General features: G+C 43.5%; 1 long non-coding RNA gene across 5 annotated transcripts in view; it reads right to left on the reverse strand.

The window, feature by feature from the left end:
* Window positions 1–21,840, reverse strand: part of LOC112648243 (uncharacterized) — a 43,271-nt gene extending 21,431 nt beyond the window's left edge. For 3 of the 5 annotated variants that reach the window (XR_007411883.1, XR_007411881.1, XR_004817394.2), the window contains exons 1-2: window positions 16,835–17,219; window positions 76–170 (exon numbers count right to left, since the gene is read on the reverse strand). This is a non-coding gene — a long non-coding RNA (uncharacterized LOC112648243). Of the gene's footprint in view, window positions 1–75; window positions 171–10,794; window positions 10,905–16,834; window positions 17,220–21,479; window positions 21,555–21,702 lie in introns of those variants that run through there. The other 2 variants (XR_007411884.1, XR_007411882.1) reach the window with 2 other exon arrangements.
* Between the last annotated feature and the right edge of the window lie 1,334 nt (window positions 21,841–23,174).

Here is a 23,174-nt window from a genome sequence, read left to right on the forward strand (position 1 = left end):
GGAACACAATGTGCTGAAGAGCTTATGAAGAGTAATTAGACCTTTCAGGACTCAAATCTCTAACCCACCACCTACCAGCTGGATGAATCTGAGGAAGACACTTCCCTTCTCCGAGCTTTCTGTTTTCTTTTGTTTAAAATGGAGATGATGTTACCCAACGTGCCAACATGCTGTGAGAAATAGAGAAAACGCACATCAGTCTCTTTCTGGGCACACCGTAAATATTCATGAAATGACAGGGGTTATTAACTTATACTGAAACACTTCTTTGGTTTTTGAAGAATTATGAACTGGTACACTGCACAGTATAGAAAATGGATTAACTATTGCTTAATAAGAATGACTTGTTCTTATTATAGATAGCCCACGTATGGGGTGCCTGGGTGGCCTGGTCGGTTAAGTCTGCCCTTGGCTCAGGTCATGATCTCGGAGTCGTAGGATTGGAGCCCCATGTCAGGCTCCCTGATCACCAGGGAGTCTGCTTCACCCTCTCCCCCTGCTCCTCCCCCCTACTCATGCTCTGTCTCTTTCAAATAAATAAAGAAAATATTTTTTAAAAAATTAAATTTTAAAATACAAAAAGAAACAAACAGAAACTCAGGAATATGCAAGGCACAGATCAAAAGAGGGGGAAAAAGGCTAAAATGAGGGGGTGAAACAACGAAAATTTGAGGCAAAATTTAGCTCTAAGTCAGGGTACCTGGGTGGCTCAGTGGTTCAGTGTCTGCCTTTGGCTCAGGGTGTGATCCCAAGGTCCTGGGATGGCTCTCATTGTTCCCCACAGGGAACCTGCTTCTCCCTCTGCCTATGTTTCTGCCTTTCTTCTGTGTGTCTCATGAATAAATAAATAAATTTTTAAAAAATTTAGCTCTAAGCCAAAATGAGGGAAGAACCACCATCAAGATCATAAAGAGATACAAAACATCCTTCTCAGAACTTGATTCTGAAAGGAACGTGTCACGAAGAAGTCACCATCCAGCACACAGGGATGTAGGACCATCCCAGTGGAAGGTACCTAACCACTTTTCCAAACCTGTAGCACCCCACGAACGTGCAGAGGGCATGACGTCAAGACACCACTCAACAACGGCAACTCTGCAAGCTCCATAGCTGCCTGGCATTCTGGAGAAGTTAATGGAAGGTGGCCTACATATCATCTGCAAATACTTAGTGTCCAGGCTAAGATGATAATAACCATCGTGTGAGTTTTTTGAACACCTGCTAGGGACCAGGCAGTAAGCAGAGGGCTTTACGTGGATGACCTCATTGAATCTTTACAGGACCCTATGAAACAGATACTGTTTAGCCCCCTTCTGCTAATGGGGAAACTAACACACAGAAACAAGGAATAAGGCAGATAGTGAGCAGCAGAGTCAGGATCTACACCTGGGTGATGCAGAGAGTGCCCTCCAAGACACCTCATGACGGAGCCCAGAACACCGGGGACTGAGATGAGAGCAGGTATCAGTAAGGAAACCTGGAAGGCCAAGGTGAAGCCCTCCCGCAGGGACTGTGGCTCACACAGTGTGTGGCTTGAGGGGCTCTAGGATGACAAGCAACATTAACAGGGAGGCAGCCCAAGAGCCAGAAGAAGCTCCATCACTCTTCATAGTTTCGTTGAAAACCATGGTGTTGCCCTAGTTCTGCTCACTCAGGCAACACACCATACGGGGAGCCTCACCTCAATGGGCTAGGGGCCGAGGTTGTGGGTCTTAAGTAGACGCTGCCCTAGAAGAAATCCATCGCCAACTAAGATTAGCAAAAGCATCAAGATCCATTAGCTTAATAAAGGCTCCGGGACATTCTGTGGTCAAGAAATCTGTTTTACATCCTTTAACCTGCCAGTTCTCAAACTTCACTGGGGGGACCTGGGTTAACATCCTGCAGAACCAAGCAAATGCTGGACCAGCAGGTCTCCAAAGTCCCTACCAGCTCAAGGATTCCACAGTTTCGGGTCTTCTTTAATGGTAGGACAAGGACTTTGAAGTCAGAACACCTAAACTTGATTTCAAGCTCTGCCTCTTGTTAACTGGAAAACCTGGGGAAAGTCAGTCTCTCCGGCCCTCAGTCTTCTTATCTGTAAAATGGAGGATCATGGTGGTATCTGTGTCATTACGCTGCCACGAGGCGTCATTAGTGCACGCTAAAGGAATTTATAAACTGGGCATGGCACACTCATTTTAGCTGTTACTATTATAGATTAAAGATGAAACAAAACTAGAAATCAAATTTGATCAGTTCTTATCACCTAGTCATCTGCTCTTTCCATGGCCCTGCCTGCTCTTAATACTCTAGAATAAAGACATATATATATATTTTTAAGGATTTTAAAATTTTATGTATTTGAGAGAGAGAGAGAGAGAGAGAGAGAGAGAGAGAATGCGCCAGCAGGGGGAGGTGCAGAGGGAGAAGGAGCAGCAGACTCCTCACTGAGCATGGAGCCCATGCAGGGCTTGATCCCAGGAACCTGGGATCATGACCCAAACTGAAGGCAGACATTTAACTGACTGAGCCACCCAGGCACCCCAAGACTTTTTAAATAGAGCAAACCCCACTAATTCTCTTCCTCTTTTTCAGATTGATACTTTTGATGTCATTTCAATTCAGAGTATGTGTGTCAGGAAGGGAAATAAATTAAAAACAAATGATTCGTTCGTCTACACATCAACCCTCTGGTTGATGAGGCCCTCTGGTTGGGGCTTTTCATTCAAGGCCAAAGGCTGGTGATCCAACTGGAAACAGAACACAAAACAAAGGGAGACTCTTAGAAAAAAATTCCTCAGGGACAGCCGAATTCCACTATGGCAAATCCAACACAGTCACTCCTAAGACACAGCTCTGCAGGGGAAAAAAATCGTCCTGGCCTAGCCAGAGCAGCTGTCTTCGTAAGTAGAAAGAACGGTGCTTTTCCACACCTCATGCTGGCACCTGGTAAGACAGAGTCATCCCAACCCAGACTATACCTCCTGTCTTCTGCACATAATAAACAATATAAATTCATGTCATGAAGAAAAAAATCACATCCCAAATTCTTCCACCCTATTTAATATTCCCCTTGGGCTTTCCCCAAACCATGACTCTTGGTCAGTTCAAAATAATACCTCCTATTTGTGCAGTGTTTTTAGTTTTTAAAGAATTGTATTTTTAATGATACAAAGAAGCTGAAGATCCAATATTGAGTCTGCAATGATGCAACTTTTTTTTAAGATTTATTTATTTATTTGATAGAGAGTGGGGAGAGAGAGAGTGCGTGTGCAAGAACGAGGGGGGGAGAACGAGGGGGGTCAGGGAGAGAAGCAGACCCCCTGCTGAGTGTGGAGCCCAACTAGGGGCTCTATCCCCCGACCCTGAGATCATGACCTGAGCCAGTGTCAAGAGTCTGACTGAGCCACCCAGGCGCCCCCACAAAGAGGCAACTTTCTAATCTAATCTTTCTTGATTTTCCCTATAAGAATATTTCAGATTCTGACTGAATCACTGACTTAACACTGAAGGACGTTCTTGGACAGGCTGGTTCGGGAATCCCTCACGGAAAGAGTCATAATGGATAAGAAATGAAGTAGCTCTGCTCCCAGGGCACCATGTGGCCCTGCAGGCACCCAACGATGGCAGCATCAGTAGAAAATGATGGTTTCCTTCATTTTATTCCATTTCTTCAGCCCAGGTTCTGCATTTCTAAAATGTCCCGGTTGCTGAAATCCTATCACAATTTTTCTTTTTTCCTTTCAGTTTTATGGGCAGCATTAGCACAGGGGAGAAAATGTAACCGATAAAAATAAATAAAAGAAACCTCATTTAAAATGGAGCCGGGAGCCCTGCAGGGGGGAGCTCTCCCCCATGAGCTCTCCTTGCTGCCCGCAGAACCAGCAGGCAGGAGATAAGAATTATTTCAACAGGGAAAGACATTTTTCACACAGGAATTTTACCTACTGCTTTTTTGTTTTTTAGTTTACTTATTTGTATATTTATTTTAGGTAATCTCTACAAGCTCCAAGTGGGGCTTGAACTCAGGACCCCCAAGATCATGTGCTCCTGCGACTGAGCCAGCCAGACTGAGCCAGCCTTTCTCCTGCTTTTAAGAAAAGGAAGGAAGATCCCTCCCTGCCCTGGCAACAGGCATCAACCACCACTTACAGCCAATGGGAAACCGCCACAACCTAACTCTCCTTTCTTTTGTTCAGAACAACCGTCCCCGGTTTCCTCCTGAAACTTAGTAAAAAGCTGACCTTCCCTGTGTCTCTTTGGACCGGCCTGTGCTTCCATCGCTTGCCTGTCCCAAATGGCCATTCCTCTGCTATTTCCAAATAAATTCATATTTTTAGCTTAAAGAAAATTGCTCTTTGCTCTGTGTTTAAACTTAGCAAAACTCTCTTCATTTTGCTGAAACCCAGGAAGGCTTTATCATAGTAGCACCTGTCTGGTAGCAGCACCTGTCTGGGTGGTGTCTGGCTAGACCTGGACAAAGCCCTCCAAAATAGCAAAGTTCCATGATTAAACCAGTCTGACGTGAGCTCTCTCAAAAAACTGCAAAGGGCTCTGTTTCATCATTTGCTGATTTTTTTTTCCCCCGTGGAAATTCATATCCTATTTAAACTGTTTCACCTTAAAATGACAAAGTAGTCACTTAGGCATAATATAATGTCCTTTAATTTGTTTATTAAAAAATAATTAGTCTCTCAGGTCGCATTAGGTCTGAAAAAGAATGCTACTTGCTGTGTTCAGCACTTTATTTTCCAATCTTTACAATTTTCCAATATAATTATTATTTCTCTGTTTTTGAAATGATTTCCCTGTTGTTGAAATTCCGGCGAGGCATTTCATTATTAGTGTGACCTCCTAGCCCAAAGGTGTGCGGTAACATCAACCTCGGCGTTGAACTTTAGGGCTGTCTGATTCTTTTTTTTTTTTTTTTTTTTTAATAAATTTATTTTTTGGGCAGCCTGGGTGGCTCAGCGGTTTAGCACCACCTTCGGCCTAGGGTGTGATCCTGGAGACCCGGGATTGAGTCCCACTTCGGGCTCCCTGCATGGAGCCTGCTTTTCCCTCTGCATGTGTTTCTGCCTCTCTCTCTGTCTCTGTGTCTTTCATGAATAAATAAAAAAATCTTAAAAAAAAAGATAAATAAATTTATTTTTTATTGGTGTTCAATTTGCCAACATATAGAATAACACCCAGTGCTCATCCCATCAAGTGCTCCCCTCAGTGCCCGTCACCAAGTCACCCCCACCCCCTGCCCACCTCCCTTTCTACCACCCCTGGGCTGTCTGATTCTAAAGCCGCCTGTACATCATACTGACTTTCTCACGGCCAACAGAACAGGAGCACTGAATTCCAAAGCAGAAAGAAGCCTCAGACATCATCTACTGACAGCTCCACTTTATGGAGGAACTGGACCCCGAGAAGTGAAATGACTTGCTCCCATTCATGGAGCTGATGAGTGACAAGGGCCATCACTTCTCAGCATCTCCTGACTCTGGGTCCCTTCTGGCACCATAAGATTCAGTGTGAGATTTTGTTGGGATCCCCTCACAAAGGAATACATGATAAAAAAAAAAATAGCATTTGCCCTACTAGGATCTGTTTTGACACATAACACTCCTAAATGGGTGGGGTTTCCACACCAAGCAATTCTCCAATTCTCTGCAGACATCAGCTAGGTATCCTACAATTTTTTTAAAGATTTTTTTTTATTTATTCATAAGAGACAGAGAGAGAGAGAGAGAGAGAGAGAAAGAGAGGCAGAGGCATAGGCTCTGAGGAGAAGCAGGCACCATACAGGGAGCTCGATGTGGGACTTGACCCTGGGACTCCAGCATCACACCCTGGGCTGGAGGCAGGTGCCAAACTACTGAGCCACCCAGGCGTCCTGGTATCCTACACTTTAATTCAATTCTGACACAACTCTGTTAGTGCAAACCCTACCTCAGTTAAGGGCTCAATTCCACAAGACTGCCCCCAACTTCAGACACCAATCACAAGTGGTGAGACCCAGGTTATCCACACTTCAGTTCAATGTAGCTACAAATTGGGGGTTTCCATGATCCTTTCTACATGAGGCTTTATAATTTGCTCCTAAGGGCTCTCGCAGAACTCAGGGAAACATTGCACTTACTATTATCAGTGTACTATAAAGGATCCAAATGAACAACCAGATGAAGGCAAAGTATACATAGGACAAAGTCTGGAAGGGTCCTGAGCACAGGAACTTCTTCTGTCTCTGTGAATTTTGGGATGCATCACCTTCTTGGCATAGGATACATTCACCAATCCAGAAGCTCTTTCTGAACCTCAGTGTTTATGGTTTCTATAGAGGTTCCAGTACTTAGCCATGATTGATTAAATCATTGGTGGCTGTTAATTAACTCAATTCTAACCCCTCTCCCCTTCCTGGAGTTGGAGAAGGCTTGAAAGTTCTAACCCTGTAATTGCTGCTTGGTTCTCCTGGCAACCGGCACCTACCACAAAACTATCTAAGGGCTCTCCTTAGGTCACCTTAGCATTAGACTATTAGCATAGACTATTAGTCTATTAGCATAGACTCAGGTAGGGTTGAAAGAAGCTTATTATGAATAACGAAAGTTGCCCCTCTCACTCCTGCCACTCTAGAAATAAAATTTTTAGAATTTCTTGTGCCAATTACCTGATTGTAGACCAAATGTATATTTCTTTCTTTTCTTAAGTTAAAAAAGTTTTTAAAAAAAATTTAGAGAAAGTATGTGAGCCAGCGGGGAGAGGCAGAAGGAGAGGGAGAGAAGGAATCTCAAGCAGACTCTGTGCTCAATGTAGAGCCAACTTGGGCCTCGATTCCATGACCGAGTTCATGACCTGAGTCAAGATCAAGAGTTGGACACTCAACCCACTGAGCCACCCAGGCATCGCCAAATAGCACAAATATCACCCCCATTTCTTGCATCACAAGATTACATGCCTCATCTACATAAAATTGTGAATTTGTGCAAAAAGATAGATGAAAGATGATCTCTAAAATGTTAATGGTGAGAATCTCCAGATGGTGGAATTTCAGATAATTTCAATCCTCTCCCTCATACTTCTTTAAGTTTAAATTTATTAATATATATATATAAGCAGAACATGTAATAAAATCAGACACTCAATTAACAAACACTGTGTGCAGTCTTTCTAACGTTCTCATGTCTATATATCAATATACAAACACACGTATATGTGTTTAAGGGTGCCAATATTTGCTTTACAAAAGTGTTTTCTCCCCATACTTTCTCTAAAGTTTGCTTAATCGCTTAAAAACATAATGTGAAAATCTCTCCAAGTCAATTGGCAAGGCTCAAAGTTATTCTGTTTAAAGATTGCATAATATTTCAAAGTTGGGAATATGCCATGATTTTACTCAATCCTTCCCCTTTTGATAGGTCCTCATTTTATTTAATGTTGTTTGCCAACACAAACAAGGCTGCAGTGACTATCCTTGTACTAGTGGCTTTAGTCCTACAGGATAGACTCCCAGGAGTTGAATTGCTGAGTCAAAAGGCATTAGATAGGGATCCCTGGGTGGCGCAGTGGTTTGGCGCCTGCCTTTGGCCCAGGGCACGATCCTGGAGACCCGGGATCGAATCCCACGTCGGGCTCCCGGTGCATGGAGCCTGCTTCTCCCTCTGCCTGTGTCTCTGCCTCTCTCTCTCTCTCTCTCTCTCTGTGACTATCATAAATAAATAAAAAAATAAAAAAAGTGATTAGATGGACTTAAAATGCTTAGAGATATTGTCAGAAGGCACTCCTAAAATGATCATGCCATTCCATGTTTCCACTAGTAATCAACTCCCTTTTGATGAATTCCAGTGAATTCCCACCAGCAGTGTAGTCGTTCTTTTATTTATTTATTTATTTATTTATTTATTTATTTATTTATTTATTTATTTATTGTAGTCGTTCTTTTAATGTTTGCCGACCCGATGGGTAAGGAGTGCTATTGCTCTGTTAGCCTAATTTGCATTTCCTTAACTCATAACATCAGCCAATACTTAACATAATGCCTTACTCTGCACTGGGCTTACTATGCGCCACATACCGTATGGAGCACTTTGCATATGATGACTCTTAACTCTGAAACAATCCTGTGAGACAGGTATGTCGAGTATCTCCATTTATAAGATGATATAACTGGGGCACAGGGAAGTTCAATAACTTGGCCAAGGTCACACTACCAGCTAGTCTGTCTCTTTAGAAAAGCTTAACCACTCTAATCGCTACTCTAGGCTCCACCGTCTCATGCATTCATGGATTTTTGGAAATGCTTTTCCAAAAACTATGTATTTGTATCTCTAACCCACTTTTTCTATTGGACTGCCTTTTGACCCTTAATCTGCAGATCTTTGACGTGGTTGGTATTAACTATAAATTCTTTATTTATAATCTTTCTTGCAAATATTTTCCCTTAATCGTATCATCTGTCTTTTGATTTTGTGTATGGCCTTTTTTAACCAAGTTTTAAATTTTGTGCTGTCAAATGACAAAACAAAAACAATTTAGAAATGAGTTTGATGTCCTTGATTCAAAGGAAAACAACCCATGGATGAGAGGGAGTGCAGTGCCTCACAAGCACTGAACACTCTTCCCGAGGAATTATGGGCAAGAGCAAGCCTTAGATCCAAAGACAGACTTGGAGACAGCATGATTGGCTAGCTCAGAGGTTTCCTGAGAAGCCTAGCAGGTCTTACTGCCCAGGGTAAAGTAAACCAGCTAAAGCTGAGTTGGAGGATTGTGATTAGTGTGTTAGATTTCCTTGACAGGTGTCTCCCAGAAGTCCAGGCTGACTTAGGTTGAAATTCATGATGTGGGCTGGGCCACTGGGGGAGGGGGGGGGGCTCCATTCTGTGGACCCCAATAAACAAATTTATCTTATCAGTGTCATTCATATATGCATATATATGGCTTCTGGTTTTCCTGTCTTAATAATAAAAATACTCTCCACAACACATAGGTTTAATATGCATGCCAAAATTTCTATTAAAGCTTTCTTTTTATTATTTTAGGGGTTCATAAAATCAAAACTTCATTTTTGAATGTGATGTGAGATACAGATCCAACTTTACTTTTTTCTAGATAGAAGCACACGGTGCCAGCACCATTTATTACAGTATCAACCTTTCTTTCCCTACTGGATTAAAATATTACCTTTTCATATGGTATGTTATATGGCTATGTTTACTGAGATCTATTTTCTGGGCTCTTTATGCTGTTTCAGGGATTTTATTGATTTTTAAAAATTCCTATGCTATAATGTCCTGCTTGTATTACAGTGGCATTAGCAAATATTTATTTTCTGGTAAAGAAGCCCTCCTTACTATCCTTTCCTCATTATTTTATGGCTATTCTTGGACATTTAATCTCCCAATGGATTTTAAGAATATGTATCCCATTAAGTAAAAACTCTACTTAAATTCTAATTAGAATTCTATTCATTATGCATGTTATTATTGAGGAAAATAACATTTTTTGGAAAATAGCATTTTTATGATGTTAAGTTTTCCCTTCCATACTAGCCTTTTGATTGTTTCTCTTTTTAATTTTGTTTAGGTCATTTGATAAAATATAGCTCACATCATATGGATCTTGTACTTTCCCTGTCTATAGCCTACAAAATTTTCTTTTTCTTTTTTTTTTCTACAAAATTTTCTTTTTCTTTTTTCCTTTCTTTTTAAAGATTTTATTTCCAAGTAATTTCTATATCCAAAATGGTGCTTGAACTCACATACCCTCTGGGATCAGAAGTCATATGCTCCGTTGACTGAGACAGCAAGGTGCCCCCCACTACAAACTCTTATTGTTAGTTCTATAGTTTTAATGTTTTGGGGGATTCTTTTGGCATAAAATTACATTACTAAAGAGTGACACATTTTATTTCTTCCAATATTTATACAAAATGTTTCAAGTTATTATTGTCTTGCATTTACTAAAATTTCAAAATTATAATGGTGATAATGAGCATGTGTTTTCTGTTCCTGATTTTAATGAAAATAGTATTTTCATTTCACTATTTTAATGATGTTTGCTATTGATAGCTATAGGTATTTGTTTATTGATATATTTAAATTCCTTCTATTTATATTTTTCTTAGAGGATGGTTATTTTTTTTACTAAAAATGTGCTTTAATATATTGATTGTTATGAACTATGTTGATAGATTTATTGATATTAAATCATTCTCATATTCCTAGAATAATCCCTACTTGGTTCAAGAACATAATTTTATGTTTAATTGTTCTTTTTTTTTTAATTTTTATTTATGATAGTCACACACAGAGAGAGAGAGGGAGGCAGAGACATAGGCAGAGGGAAGAAGCAGGCTCCATGCACCTGGAGGAGCCCGACATGGGATTTGATCCCGGGTCTCCAGGATCGCGCCCTGGGCCAAAGGCAGGCACTAAACCGCTGTGCCACCCAGGGATCCCTTTTTTTTTTTTTTTTATATGTTTAATTGTTCTATTTGCTCTTTTTTCCTTCAACATTTCTTTTTTTTTTTTTTAAGATTTTATTTGTTTATTCATGAGAGACACAAAGAGAGAGAGGCAGAGACATAGGCAGAGGGAGAAGCAGACTCTCTATGGGGAGCCTGATGTGTGACTTGATCCCAGGACCCTGGGATCATGACCTGAGTTGAAAGCAGACGCTCAACCACTGAGCCACCTAGGTGCCCCTCCTTCAACATTTCTGTAGTAATATTTATGGGTATGATTGGACTATAGTTTTCTTCTGCTTTAAACTTTTTAGGGCTTTCTCATGTAAGTTATTTTCATTTTAGTCAGTTTTATTTCTTACTTTGAAAAGTTATTTGGATCTCTAGGGAGAGCGGGGTGGCCCAGTAGGTTGAGTGTCCAACTCTTGATCTCAGCATCTTGACTTTGAGTCCCGTGCCAGCGTGGAGCTCACTTAAAAAAAAAAAAAAAAAAGTTATTTGAATTTCTAATGGCATCCAGTAGCTAGTATTTGCTTCCTAATTATTATTATTTTTTAATTTAGTGAGTAAAAGGGGAGGAAAAGAGTGATTTTTAAATTGTAAGCTACTTTTTCCTGAAAAGATTGAAATTCAAATTCACCTTGCATACACTATCCTTTTGTTCTGGGAAAACCATGTGTATCAGACCCTTTGGTTTCATAAAGCTCATTCAAAGAAAATTGTGACATCATTCCTATCCCTAATGTAAATATTTTTTACTAAGAAGCTAAGTGGTCTGTAGGAGATGCGAATGCATGTCTGCATTTACTCATGTTTAGAAATATTTATATTTCTCTTTTCCCAATGACTTTAGAATGCACTCTGTCATAAACCGTCCACATAAACTGCTGGGGATTTTTTAAGCATTGTTTGCAAGACATACAGAGCTGGGAGGCAGGGAAGAGAGGTGCTTAGAAGAGCAAATTGCAAGTGTGAGATAGTAAAAAAGAAATGGACTGTATCAGGGCAGCTCAAACAGACTATTTTGTGAGATTTAACAACCCGGAATTTGCTGATGAGAAGTCACTGCGAGATGGATCTTCCCTCACTCCACCACCACCTTGTGGACAGAAAATGGGGGCCCCCATGAAGGGGGTGATCCTTCCACTTTGAATAGTGCTGCCTAGGGGTGGATCCTAGGACCAGAAATGCAGCCTGATTCTATTTTCTTTTCTGCTGGCCTCCCTCTCTGGCAGGCAGTCCTGGACAGAAGGTAGCACACAGGGCTGAGCCGCCAGCCAGGGGAGCCAGGCCACAGGACCTTATTATCTTACTCTTACAGAGGTAAGAGTCCCCAAGAGGCAGGGAGGCCTGGGTGGCTCAGTGGTTGAGCATCTGCCTTTGGTTCAAGTCGTGATCCCAGGGTCCTGGGATCGAGTCCCACATCGGGCTCCCCACAGGGAGGCTGCTTCTTCCTCTGCCTATGTCTCTGCCTCTCTCTCTGTGTCTCTCATGAATAAATAAATAAAATTAAAAAAAAAAAAAAAGAGCCCCTAAGACAGGCCCACCTGTACCTATTCTCTCTGAAAGTGGTGACACCCAACACTGGTTAGGACATATTCCCTACTGGATCCTACCTCCTTCTGATGTCCCTCAGCCCTTCAGAAGACCCCTCTTAAGAGCAGCAAGACTGGGATGCCCGGGTGGCTCAGCAGTTGAGCATCTGCCTTTGGCTCAGGGTGTGATCCCTGTCCTGGGATCAAGTCCCACATTGGGCTCTGCATGGGGAAGCCCCTCTTCTTCTCCCTCTGCCTATGTCTTTGCCTTTCTCTCTGTGTGTCTCTCATGAATAAATAAATAAAATCTTTAAAAAAAGAGAGAGAGAGAGAAGCAAGACTGAAGGGGTATTAAGGAGGCTGCTCCCTGATTGGGATGGAGCAGAAAACCAAGCTGTGCCTCCCCGCAGGAGGGCAGTTAGCCTCAGCCTCCAGGGGCCCTTACCCACGGTGTCCACCTTTCCTGCCCAGGACCGCCTCACCTTGGTCCTTGCTTCTCTGGGCATCTCTGCCCTGGGGTCTGAGCGAAGCAGCTTCTAGGAATCCTGCTTTGTGACACAGGACACTTGGATAAAAACCTTTTGCAGAGATTTTCCATCTGGTTGGGGGCTCTCTTATGGGGTGCCCCATCCACCCTTCATCTTCCATAGTGTTGCTCTCAAATAAACAGCTTACAGCCCAAACTCTGTCCTCCTTTCTGCTTCCAGAGAACCCAGACTGTGAGGTGAAGGGTGTAGGGCACAGCCACAGTGGTGGATGTGCAGAGCACAGAACGGGGAGAAGATTGGCCTGTCCCTAAGCACCCGGGAGTGGGGGGTTCTCACAAGTCACTACTGGGGCCATGTTCCTGTCACGAGCCAGGAGGCTGAAGGTCTTCTTAATTTGTTGTTTTTTTTAAAAGATATTATTTATTTATTCATGAGAGACACAGAAAGAGAGGCAGAGACCCAGGCAGAGAGAGAAGCAGGCTCCCTGTGAGCCTGATACAGGACTTGATCCCAGGACCCTGGGATCACGACCTGAGTTGAAGGCAATCCCTCAGCCACTAAGCCACGCAGGCCCCCCTAATTCGGGTATTAATAGAGTATTTGGTAGACCTGGATGGAGTTTCCATTTCCAATGACAAACCGGTTTCTAGTTAATATCTAAAAACCACCATTGCCTTTCCTGGTGTCTTCTTTCTGTCCATAGTACAGGAGAGTAGAGCCTTCCTGGGAAAACCTTCAAACATGAAATGGGGTACAGCAAACAGCATTCCCAGCTTCCTGAAAGTTCGAAATCGGCCACTTTGCTTTTACAAAACACCCGCATGAGAACCTGTTTTCTCTAACCGAAGGAAATTCGAAGAATTTCACTAGGTCCTCACCCTGCTCTGTGTCCACAGTCCCAAAGCGCAAGGCCTGTTTCTGCCAACCCCAATTCATATGTTGAAATCCTAACCAGCCTCCAAGGTGATGGTATTTGGAGGTGGGGCCTTTGAGGAATGATGAAGTCATGAGGGTGGAGCCCTCCTGAATGAGACTATAAAAGAGACTCTAGAAAAATCCCTAGCCCCTTCCACCATGTGAGGGCCAACATAAAGACAGATGTCTATGGAATAGGACACAGGTCCTCAGCAGACACCAAATCTGCAGGCGCCTTGATCTTGGACTTCCCAGCCTCCAGAACTCCGAAAAATAAATTCCTGGTGTTTATAAGATGCCCTCATCTACGGTATTCTTGTTACAACAGCCCATACGAACTAGGTCAGTACAGGATCTTTATGCTTTTGTTTTTCTGTTTGAAATCCCTGAAACTCCATCCATTTTTATGAGACCATGAGTTTATTACCCATAATAAATCGGGCAGTGGCAGTTTGAGAAAGAACTCTGAGCCTGGGAGTCCAACGTCCCTGATTCTGGAATTGGGGGAAATTCCTTACCTTCCCCTAATTCCTTACCTGCCAGATGGAGGAGGTGGATCAGAGATGAGCACACCCCTCTGGCACACGACCGATCAGATCGAGGCCTCTGGTCTTTGCTCTTCGAGGCCTGGCAGGTCGGCAGGGTGCCTCTGTGTGCGCTCATATTTCTACCACTTTCCTTAGCCTTCCCTCGGCAGGGATGTCTCTCCACCCCTGACCTTCCTATTGGCTCACGCTCACAGGTCCGTGCCATTCTGGATGGCGCGCCCTCATCTCCTGCTGTCTCCTCCTCCAACCCAGTTATTTCTGTTTTAGGAGAATAATCAACAACTCTTCTGGCTTGCCCTTCTAGTTCCCCACCGGGTATGCTTTCTTATTCTTGCTTCCAGCGGAAGCAGCAGCAATCAGACCAGGAATTCCAGCTCCTGTTGTTCACATACCACCTTTACAACATCCACTAATGCTACACAAGTCCTTCGGGGCATTTTCCACAGGCCTCAACCACCCTCAGAAGCAGCACCGCCTGCGGCGCCCAGGCTGGGGGGTGGGGGGTGGGGGGTTGTGGTTAATTAGTTGTGCATCCAGCTCTTGATTTCGGTGTAAGTCATGACCTCAGGGTCCTGGGATGGAGCCCCACATTGTGGCTCCACCCTTAGTGGGGAGTCTGCTGGAGGTTCTCCCTCTCCCTCTGCCCCTACCCCAGCTTGTGCACTCTCTCAAAACAAAGAAATAAATCTTAAAAAAAAAAAAAAAAAAAAAAAAAAGGAAAAAGCAGCAGCAACACAGCCAGTCTTTGGATTGTCTCTACCAATGGTGCACTGGAAAAATACATAAATAAATCAGCAAATAGGGGGATTCCTGGGTGGCTCAGCAGTTTAGCGCCTTTCATTGGCCCAGGGTGTGATCCTGGAGATCCAGGATCGAGTCCTGCATCAGGCTCCCTGCATGGGGCCTGCTTCTCCCTCTGCCTGTATCTCTGCCTCTCTGTGTCTCTATGTCTCTCATGAATAAATAAAAATCTTTTATAAATCAATAAATAAATCAGCAAATAAATAGCTCTGATTTGTAGCATTTGCTGATTTGCCATTTCTGTGGTATAAATACTCCCACTACAACAGATTTCAACCTACTCATGGCTTCAGAACATTTAACAACCTGCTTGAAAGTCTCTGAATATTTAACAATTGGCTTGTGAGAGCCTGTAGGAGCCAGATCCAGCACCACACAGGCAGGGCTAGCCTCCAATTCTTTAAGGCACCCCATCCTCTTTTCTTTCCATCATCCCTGACGACAGAATTTGGTCATTACTGGGCACTCCGTATGGCCCATGCTGTCACGGGGACCATCACATACCTGATCTCATCTAGTCCTAAGAAAACCAACTATCCCTATTTCAATTTCTATGTCATGATTTTTCCTGGGGATTATCACCCTCCACTTGGCCTGAGCTACACATAAAACACAGGACACTACCCCTGCTGGGCAAAGCAGTGCATCCTCCCAAAGCAGTGCACAAAGACATTTTTAATACACAGTGAGGTTCTTTTAAGTATATTTTTTTCTACTACAAAAGTTATGAACCACCTTGCAAAGAAAATTTAAAAGCGACCATTAATTCTCCAATGCATTAGGAATTATTTGATGTCACAGTAAAATGTTCATGATATAGTACACATTAAAAATGGAAATGTGCAATACCCATGCCAATTCTGTAAAAAGAAAGAAAGAGAAGGAAGGAAGGAAGGAAGGAAGGAAGAAAGAAAGAAAGAAAGAAAGAAAGAAAGAAAGAAAGAAAGAAGAAAGAAAGAAAAAAGAAAGAAAGAAAGAAAGAAGAAAGAAGAAAGAAAAAAGAAAGAAAGAAAGAAAGAAAGAAAGAAGAAAGAAAGAAAGAAAGAAAGAAAGAAAGAAAGAAAGAAAGAAAGAAGAAAGAAAGGCAAATAATAAAACACTGAGGGAAAAAAAAAGGAAAAATGTTTTAATAGCAGTCACCTCCGAACAATGGGAAGTAAAGATTTTTCTTACAGTTTCTATATTTTCCATAATTAATGCATCAGCATGTATTCCGACTATAACGAGACAATGTGATACACACGATTTGTATTTGGAAAAATATAAAAAAGCCAGGCCCCAGGAGGCCTCCTCCTCCTTCTCAGCTGGGGGGGGCGGGGACCAAGGTGGGGGAGGGCGGTTGGAGAGGGGGTAGGGGTGTGCCCGGAGGGGAGGGCTCGGGCGGGCTCTTGTAGCCACAAGTTCTTCCTCCCCTCCCCCCCTCCAGGTGGGGCTGCCAGGGGCCCTCCCAGAGGAAGGGGTGAGGAAAGGCGAGGTGCTGGGGCTGGAAATCTCCAGGCTCTCAGGGTGTGTTGCCACTTCACATCCGGGGTCACATTTCTTGCAGCCAGGAAGAATGCTTTTTAGGACAGGGCTGTGGCTTCTGCATCTTTGTGACCCTCAAGTCCCCAGGGCAGTGCTGAGGGCTCAGAGCCTGCTTGGTGGTGGGGAGGGTGGTAGGGGTGGGGGTGGTAGGGGTGGGGGTGAAGACCAAGAGTTTTGGGGAAAGGCAGATGTGGGTTCTTGTCCATTGCTCCTCCTCACCCCCACCCCCTTACGTCAGTACTTGACTTCTCCCTTAGGGTTTCTTCCTCCGAAAAACAGAGTAGAAATGTCCATTCCGTGGGGTGACCGTGAGGAGAAAAGGAAAGGGGACTGAAACACCTGGCACCTAGAGAGCAGTCATTCCATCGGGCCGTTATTATTATTTTCAGAATCCACCCAGTACCTGTTTGTAGAATCACTGGACTGTCTTCTGGGATGAAGAAAAATCGAAGGCTTCCAAAGGTGGAATGTGATCCCTGAGGTTAACTGAAGCACCAAAAGGGCAGTGGGCACAGACGAAGGAAGAGGGGAGTGTCACAAACATTTCTGGAAGACCCCCCCCAGGTGCCACACCCTGGGCGGGGCACTTACCTGTGTCCCCTTTTACACCACAGGTAATGGTACCACATGGGAAGACCAGGCAGCTCCAAGTCGGCCTGCTGGCACATTAAAGCAACGAAGGAGACGCTCAAGGCCGAACGCCTGCTGTGTCAAGACACCTAATTAGAAAACAACGTCATAGTGAATTAGTAGAGCGAGTCTCCAGCTCTGCCCGGAGAGCTAAAATAAATGTGCCAACGGGGGAATCGCTGAGCAAAGTCGATTATCATCCCAGTGACTCCGTTGCTCCCACAAGCATGACTCAGATTTGACAGAACCAGACACGTGTTATGTCTTGGCACCGCCCTGACCGATTGTGCTTCCAGACACCATGGTCGTCACATCCCCGAGAGAGATTCCAGAGATCTTCATACCACTTGACCTTGTCTAGTTATAATGAGGAAACATCAAGGTAACTCAAAGTTCAAAAATAAAACACTTCAGTGGTGACTAAGCAACAACAGGAGGTTGGATTTAGACAGAGATTCTTTCCACTTGATGAGACACTTCACAAAGGAAAATTTATAGATTATCTTCAAGAGCCATTTTGGGACCCAGAAATCCGCTGTTACAAAGACAGGATTGGTGTCATTCCTTGGTTCATTCATCCATCTCTCACTTAACTTATTTTTCCATTTGTGCTACTACATGAGTTGAGCACCATATTGGAATTGATAGAAGTTGGGGTGACATAAAATGTCAAATAAGACATGGTACATTCCTTTAAGGGATGACGTCTGCTGGGGACTAATCCAGTGGCGAAGAGTGGCAGTTATGCAAATAGCTGGAACTCGGGTTTGGGTAGGATGGGATGTCGGTGCTAAGAAGTGTGACATTTACTGTGCAGGTGATAATGGTGCTGTGAAAGGATTTTAAGCCTGGGAGTGTTAATTGTACAAGCGAGTGGGGTGTAGGAGGGAGTACGAGGCAGAGAAGCCAGGTAGGAAGTGAGTACTCTCATTCTTCGTGGGGTCTACTCCCAGGGGCTCTTGCTGCCTTATCATAACCAATTTCCTCCTCCATCCATGGCATCCAAGCCTTTCCTCCACCTATTGGCTGAAATGATTCTATCCTGTCATGAATGAATGAACGTCTACCGGCCAAAGCACAAAAAACTCTTCATTTTAGCCTATCGGACCTCTCAATTCCACTTGCATGGTGAGACTTTTTTTTTTTTTTTTTTTTTTTTCATGGGGAGACATTAACTGTAGCTGGAAACTTCTCTCAAACAGTCTTGCTGTTTTTATCTGCTCCTTCTCTGGCAGCTGCTGCTCTGATCCAGACTTTCCATGACCCGTCCATCAAGAGGTCCTGGCGTTCTTACTGCACATCTTGAGCCCCGGTCTAATCTGAAGCTCTCTCTGGGAAATGTCCTGCTTATTTGCAACTTCTGCAGCTAAAATCCTTCCATAGAAAATCTACAGATAAGGAGACTCTGAAAATGGAGACTCTCTGGGGGAAATTTATCCCTACAGTTGGTGTCAACATTGTATCATAACGAATTCTTCTCCACTTATCTAACGATGAAGGTCTGGGGTCGGGTAGATAATGTCCCCCTCCTCTTTGGCCCCGTTGAAGCTGTGCTGGGGCTTGTTTGTGCCCACGATTGATCTAGTGGATTGAGGAGTTAAGCAGAACAAGGCGCAGCAAGAGAGTATCTAGTCATCTGGGTGACTTTTTACAAACGTGATCTCTGGGTGTTTTAAAACCATGCCTGGGGGGCACCTGGGGGGGGGCCTCAGTGGTTGAGCATCTGCCTTTGGCTCTGGTTGGGATCCCGGGATCCTCAGATCGAGTCCCACATCGGGCTCCCTGCAGGGGGCCTGCTTCTTCCTCTGCCTGTGTCTCTGCCTCTCTCTCAGTGTCTTTCATGAATAAATAAGTAGAATCTTTTTTAAAAAACAAAAAAAGAATCTTTTTAAAAAAATAAAATAAAATAATAAAACCATGCCTGGTCCCTCAAGAAGTATTCTGCTCCTCCCTAATTCCATCAGTGAATTGTTGAGTAAAGCTAGAAAGGAAGCTTCATGGGGATTGGAACTTTACTTTGTTCACTGCTGTTTCCCCAGGACCCAGGAAAGTGCCTGGCACAGCCTAGGAACTCGTAAACAGTGAATGAGGAGTTCTATGCGTTTCATGTTTGGGTGGGTGCAAGTCACACCCACGTGTTCCTGGTTTGTTGAGGCAGGGGAAATAGCAGTGACACAAACTTTGGCTAAGCTGCCGAGACCATGGATTAGTAGAATTTGGAAGGGGTCAACTTGAGAATTTATTGGCTTTAAATCTTAAATAAACTTATTACTGCATCCAAAAGAACCAAATCTTTGTGGGAGGCCCAGGGTTTGGCAGTTAGAGCCTCGAATGAGGTAAGATCGTGGGGACGTAATCAGCCAGGCACGAACTGGCTGAGTGTGAACACGGAAGCTCAAAGCCAGACTGACACCTCTCTTTTCCCAACTCTTCTCCTTCAGCACAAATGTCTTAAAATTTATGGATCACAGGCTTCTCTCCAATTGAATTTTGGTCATGTCTTCTCATAGACTTTAGTTTATTTTAAAACCTTAAAAAACTGTAATAATCTAATAAAGATTTCTTTCCCAAGGGATTGTTTGCGGCCTCCTCTGGCTGGTAGGGTCCAGGGCAAGTTACCAGTTCAAACCCACTGGAAAGCACAATGAATGGAGTTGACTCCCTGACTCAAACTGCTGCCCTATGGGTTTACTAAACACATTTTGTAAATGCTGTGCTTATTTCCTTCCTGGTGAGGGTCAGCCTGAAATCTCCAGGGCTACTCTGTCTACTTCCAGGCCCAGGGAACATTCACAGCCTCTCTGTCAGTTGGACAGGATTCTCTTATGAACAAAAGATAAGACAGTCTCTGGTCCCTATGTTGAGGCTTTCTCAACCTTTCATTCCATGGATTGAAACCAATTTCTGGATTTCACTGCTTACACTCAAAATAGAAGCTCAGTAACTGATCCTTATAATGAACCAGCATTCTGTACTGCCTCAGAGTTGGAGTCGGTTAAGTATGGTTTCTTGAAAATATACAGCTTTCTTTTTTAGTCAAAGAGGGTACCAAATGGAGCAATGTTTTATGCCCTTTATTTAAAATATGTGCTGATTTACAGCCTCTTTTTGATCCTTGCAAAAAATTCCTGCTTTCCCACCTACTCAACCCTTCCTACTGTTAAGCACAGAGAGTGCCTTCTTATGCACTGGTGATTTCAGAGGATGGTCAGGGACCAAGTGTGGAGCTTTTACTTCTCTATCTTCAGATTGAATGGTTTAGAATCCATTACGGCAAAGCCCAAATCATTTTTGCCATATGCTCTTTAAAAATGTAATTTATCAATTTACAACTCGAGATAGCAGGTGAGCTCATTCAATTCTTTTTTTTTTTTTTTTTTTAGCTCATTCAATTCTTACAGGCTCATTTCACAACCAATTTTTCCTGGAAGGTTCAAGGAACCAATGCTGATTGAAATGGGATGTGTCGCAGATGTGTTGTTGGGCTTTTTTCTCTAGTGGAAGTTCATGTTTGTTAACTGTCATTTCTGAATCTTTCTTTTCACTCTCTGGTGAAAAACAAGAGGTTCATGTTTGGGGGGGGGGGCATGTCCCCGTGAGTGTGTGCACATGCACCATGTGTTCATGTGCATTTGTGCATGTTTAGTTTTGGAAAAGTCTTATAACTATTTTGTCAAGAGACTTTTGGCCCTTCCCACATGATATTCTTGCCTTCATCTTTCTTGTTTTCCTTCATTAAATACTTGTTAATACCCATATGTGTCAGGTACTGTCCTAGGCACAGAAATAACAATGGTGAACAAAATCGGCACTGTTTATTTCTCCTCGTTAATTTTCCTCATTTTTAAAAAAGATTTTATTTATTTATTTATTCATGAGAGACAGAGAGAGAGAGAGGCAGAGACACAGGCAGAGGGAGAAGCAGTCTCCATGCAGGGAACCCAACGTGGGACTCGATCCCAGGACCTCAGAATCACACCCTGGGCTGAAGGCAGGCGCTAAACAGCTGAGCCACCCAGGGATCCCCTAATCTTCCTCATATTGGAGTAAGAGGCTTGGGTCTGCCTCCTTGATGTTTATCAGAAGATTCAAACCTTGTTTCGTGCTTGGTTGGTTTTGAAATCACGTGGATCTGCCTCCTGCAACACAGAATCCACATCCAACCTCATTCCATGGCAGCTCTGCTGCTCCAAAGGGTAGCTCAAGTCTACACCTCTATTTCTCTTAGATCGCAAGGTCTAAACACTTACGGTGGTTTCCAAACTCTCTTTACAATAGAGGAAACTTATTCATAAGCAAATTAATTTTGAAACCAAATACACTAAATAGCATATTTTGAAGCTACTCTATTTCTATCTAAAAATAAGCTGGGCTGTTAACTGCCTCCCTGACTCTCCTACTTTCTCCAGAGCCCTGAGAGGACCTTGCTAAAACTAATTGGGAAAACCACCGTCCTGTGGCTGGCTGATGTACCTTGTGAAATTGCCCTGGAGATCCGCCTCCAGGGGCCACCCTCGAGGCTGAATGATAACTCCAGGCTGGGAACCAATTTGGCCCTTAAGCTCATCCTGGTTCTTTTGTGTATATTTGAGAATGGGCTGCCTACCTTTCTCAGAATTGATGGGCACCTCACACATCCTCATGTCCATCTGCGGCTCTGTATCACGCACGTTCCAGGCAACTGCAAAGTGATAGAAACCAGGGCTGAGGTCTGAAAGGAGAGGCAAGCAGTGTGCCACTATTGAAATAGGCTTTCCAACGCTCGCAGAGCTGAATTTCTTTTTCTTTGCAGAGCTTGTGCAGGGAACCCCTTGCCCCACTTAGCATACCTGGTGGGTTGTTTCTCTGCAGTCAGGAAAAAGAAACCATTAGAAAGCAGGTCAGGTCTCTGATATTTGCAAAGAGGGTTGCAAAGAGAATGTTTTGGGAACATAGTACAGGGAATGAAAATGGTATGTCTGGTCCCGTGTATGTATCTCAGGAGAGGGCGAGAGGGAGCAAAGAGAGAGAGGGGGAGAACGTGAGAGAGGTTTCTAATTCAGACCTGCAGAATAATTTCATCATCTGTTGGAAAGAGTCCCCATGACACAAAATGCTGCAGTTTCTCTACCTTCTCACAACCCCCGCACTGTTTCCACTTCATTGCTAAGGGAGGGTTTCCAGAACTGGAAGGTTTTGAAAAGCTGTTGGTGGAGGAATGGTTTTATTCACCGCCTCCTGTGCCCCAAATCTTTCCCAGAATTTGGGGGAAAGGAGGGCAAGGCAGTTTTGTTTTTGTTCTTGTTTTTAGAAACATTCTTCTTCTCTTGAATATAAAAGCAATAATATGTGAGCGGTACCAAATGCTGGTAAGGACACAGATGTCTACGATCTCTTATACACTGCCGGTGGGAATATAGATTGACTGATGCAACTACTTTGTAAAAACACTCAGACAGTATCTTTTATTTTATTTTTTATTTTTTTATTTTTTAATTTATTTGTGATAGTCATACAGAGAAAGAGAGAGGCAGAGACATAGCAGGGGGAGAAGCAGGCTCCATGCACCGGGAGCCTGACGTGGGATTTGATCCCGGGTCTCCAGGATCGCGCCCTGGGCCAAAGGCAGGCGCCAAACTGCTGCGCCACCCAGGGATCCCAACAGTATCTTTTAAAGGTAAACTTTCACATACCCTATGGTAAGCAGTACTACTCCCACATATACATCCAAGAGAAATTATTACACAGGGGCACTGGGAAGACATGTACAACATGGCATATACGTGGCGGTCCAGGACCCACCCATGCAGCATCTTCTGCTGCTCCTGATCTCCCTTGCTAGGCTTCAACAGTGCACAGTCTGTGGTTTCTGCACTCTCGGGCTTTGTTCATCCCGCCTCCTCTACCCTTCCATCTGCCCTGAATATCCTTCCTGGCCTCTTAACCAAGCCAACTCATTCATACTCATTCCTTACCACTTAGCTTAAAGGTCAGCTTCCCTAAAAAACTTACTTGACGGGATCCCTGGGTGGCTCAGCAGTTTGGCGCCTGCCTTTGGACCAGGGAGAGATCCTGGAGTCCCGGGATTGAGTCCCGCGTCGGGCTCCCTGCATGGAGCCTGCTTCTCCCTCTGCCTGTGTCTCTGCCTCTCTCTCTCTCTCTCTGTCTATCATGAATAAATAAATAAATAAATAAATCTTAAAAAAACAAAAGAAAAACAAAACAAAAAAGTAGTCATAGTCAGGCTCTTCGTATCAGGAAGAGTCTGGAAATAGCCTACAGAATAAACAATAATATCTTCACACAATGGAATATTATATAG

This window comes from Canis lupus, chromosome 7 (assembly GCF_003254725.2).
Source record: "Canis lupus dingo isolate Sandy chromosome 7, ASM325472v2, whole genome shotgun sequence".
Taxonomy (NCBI): domain Eukaryota; kingdom Metazoa; phylum Chordata; class Mammalia; order Carnivora; family Canidae; genus Canis; species Canis lupus.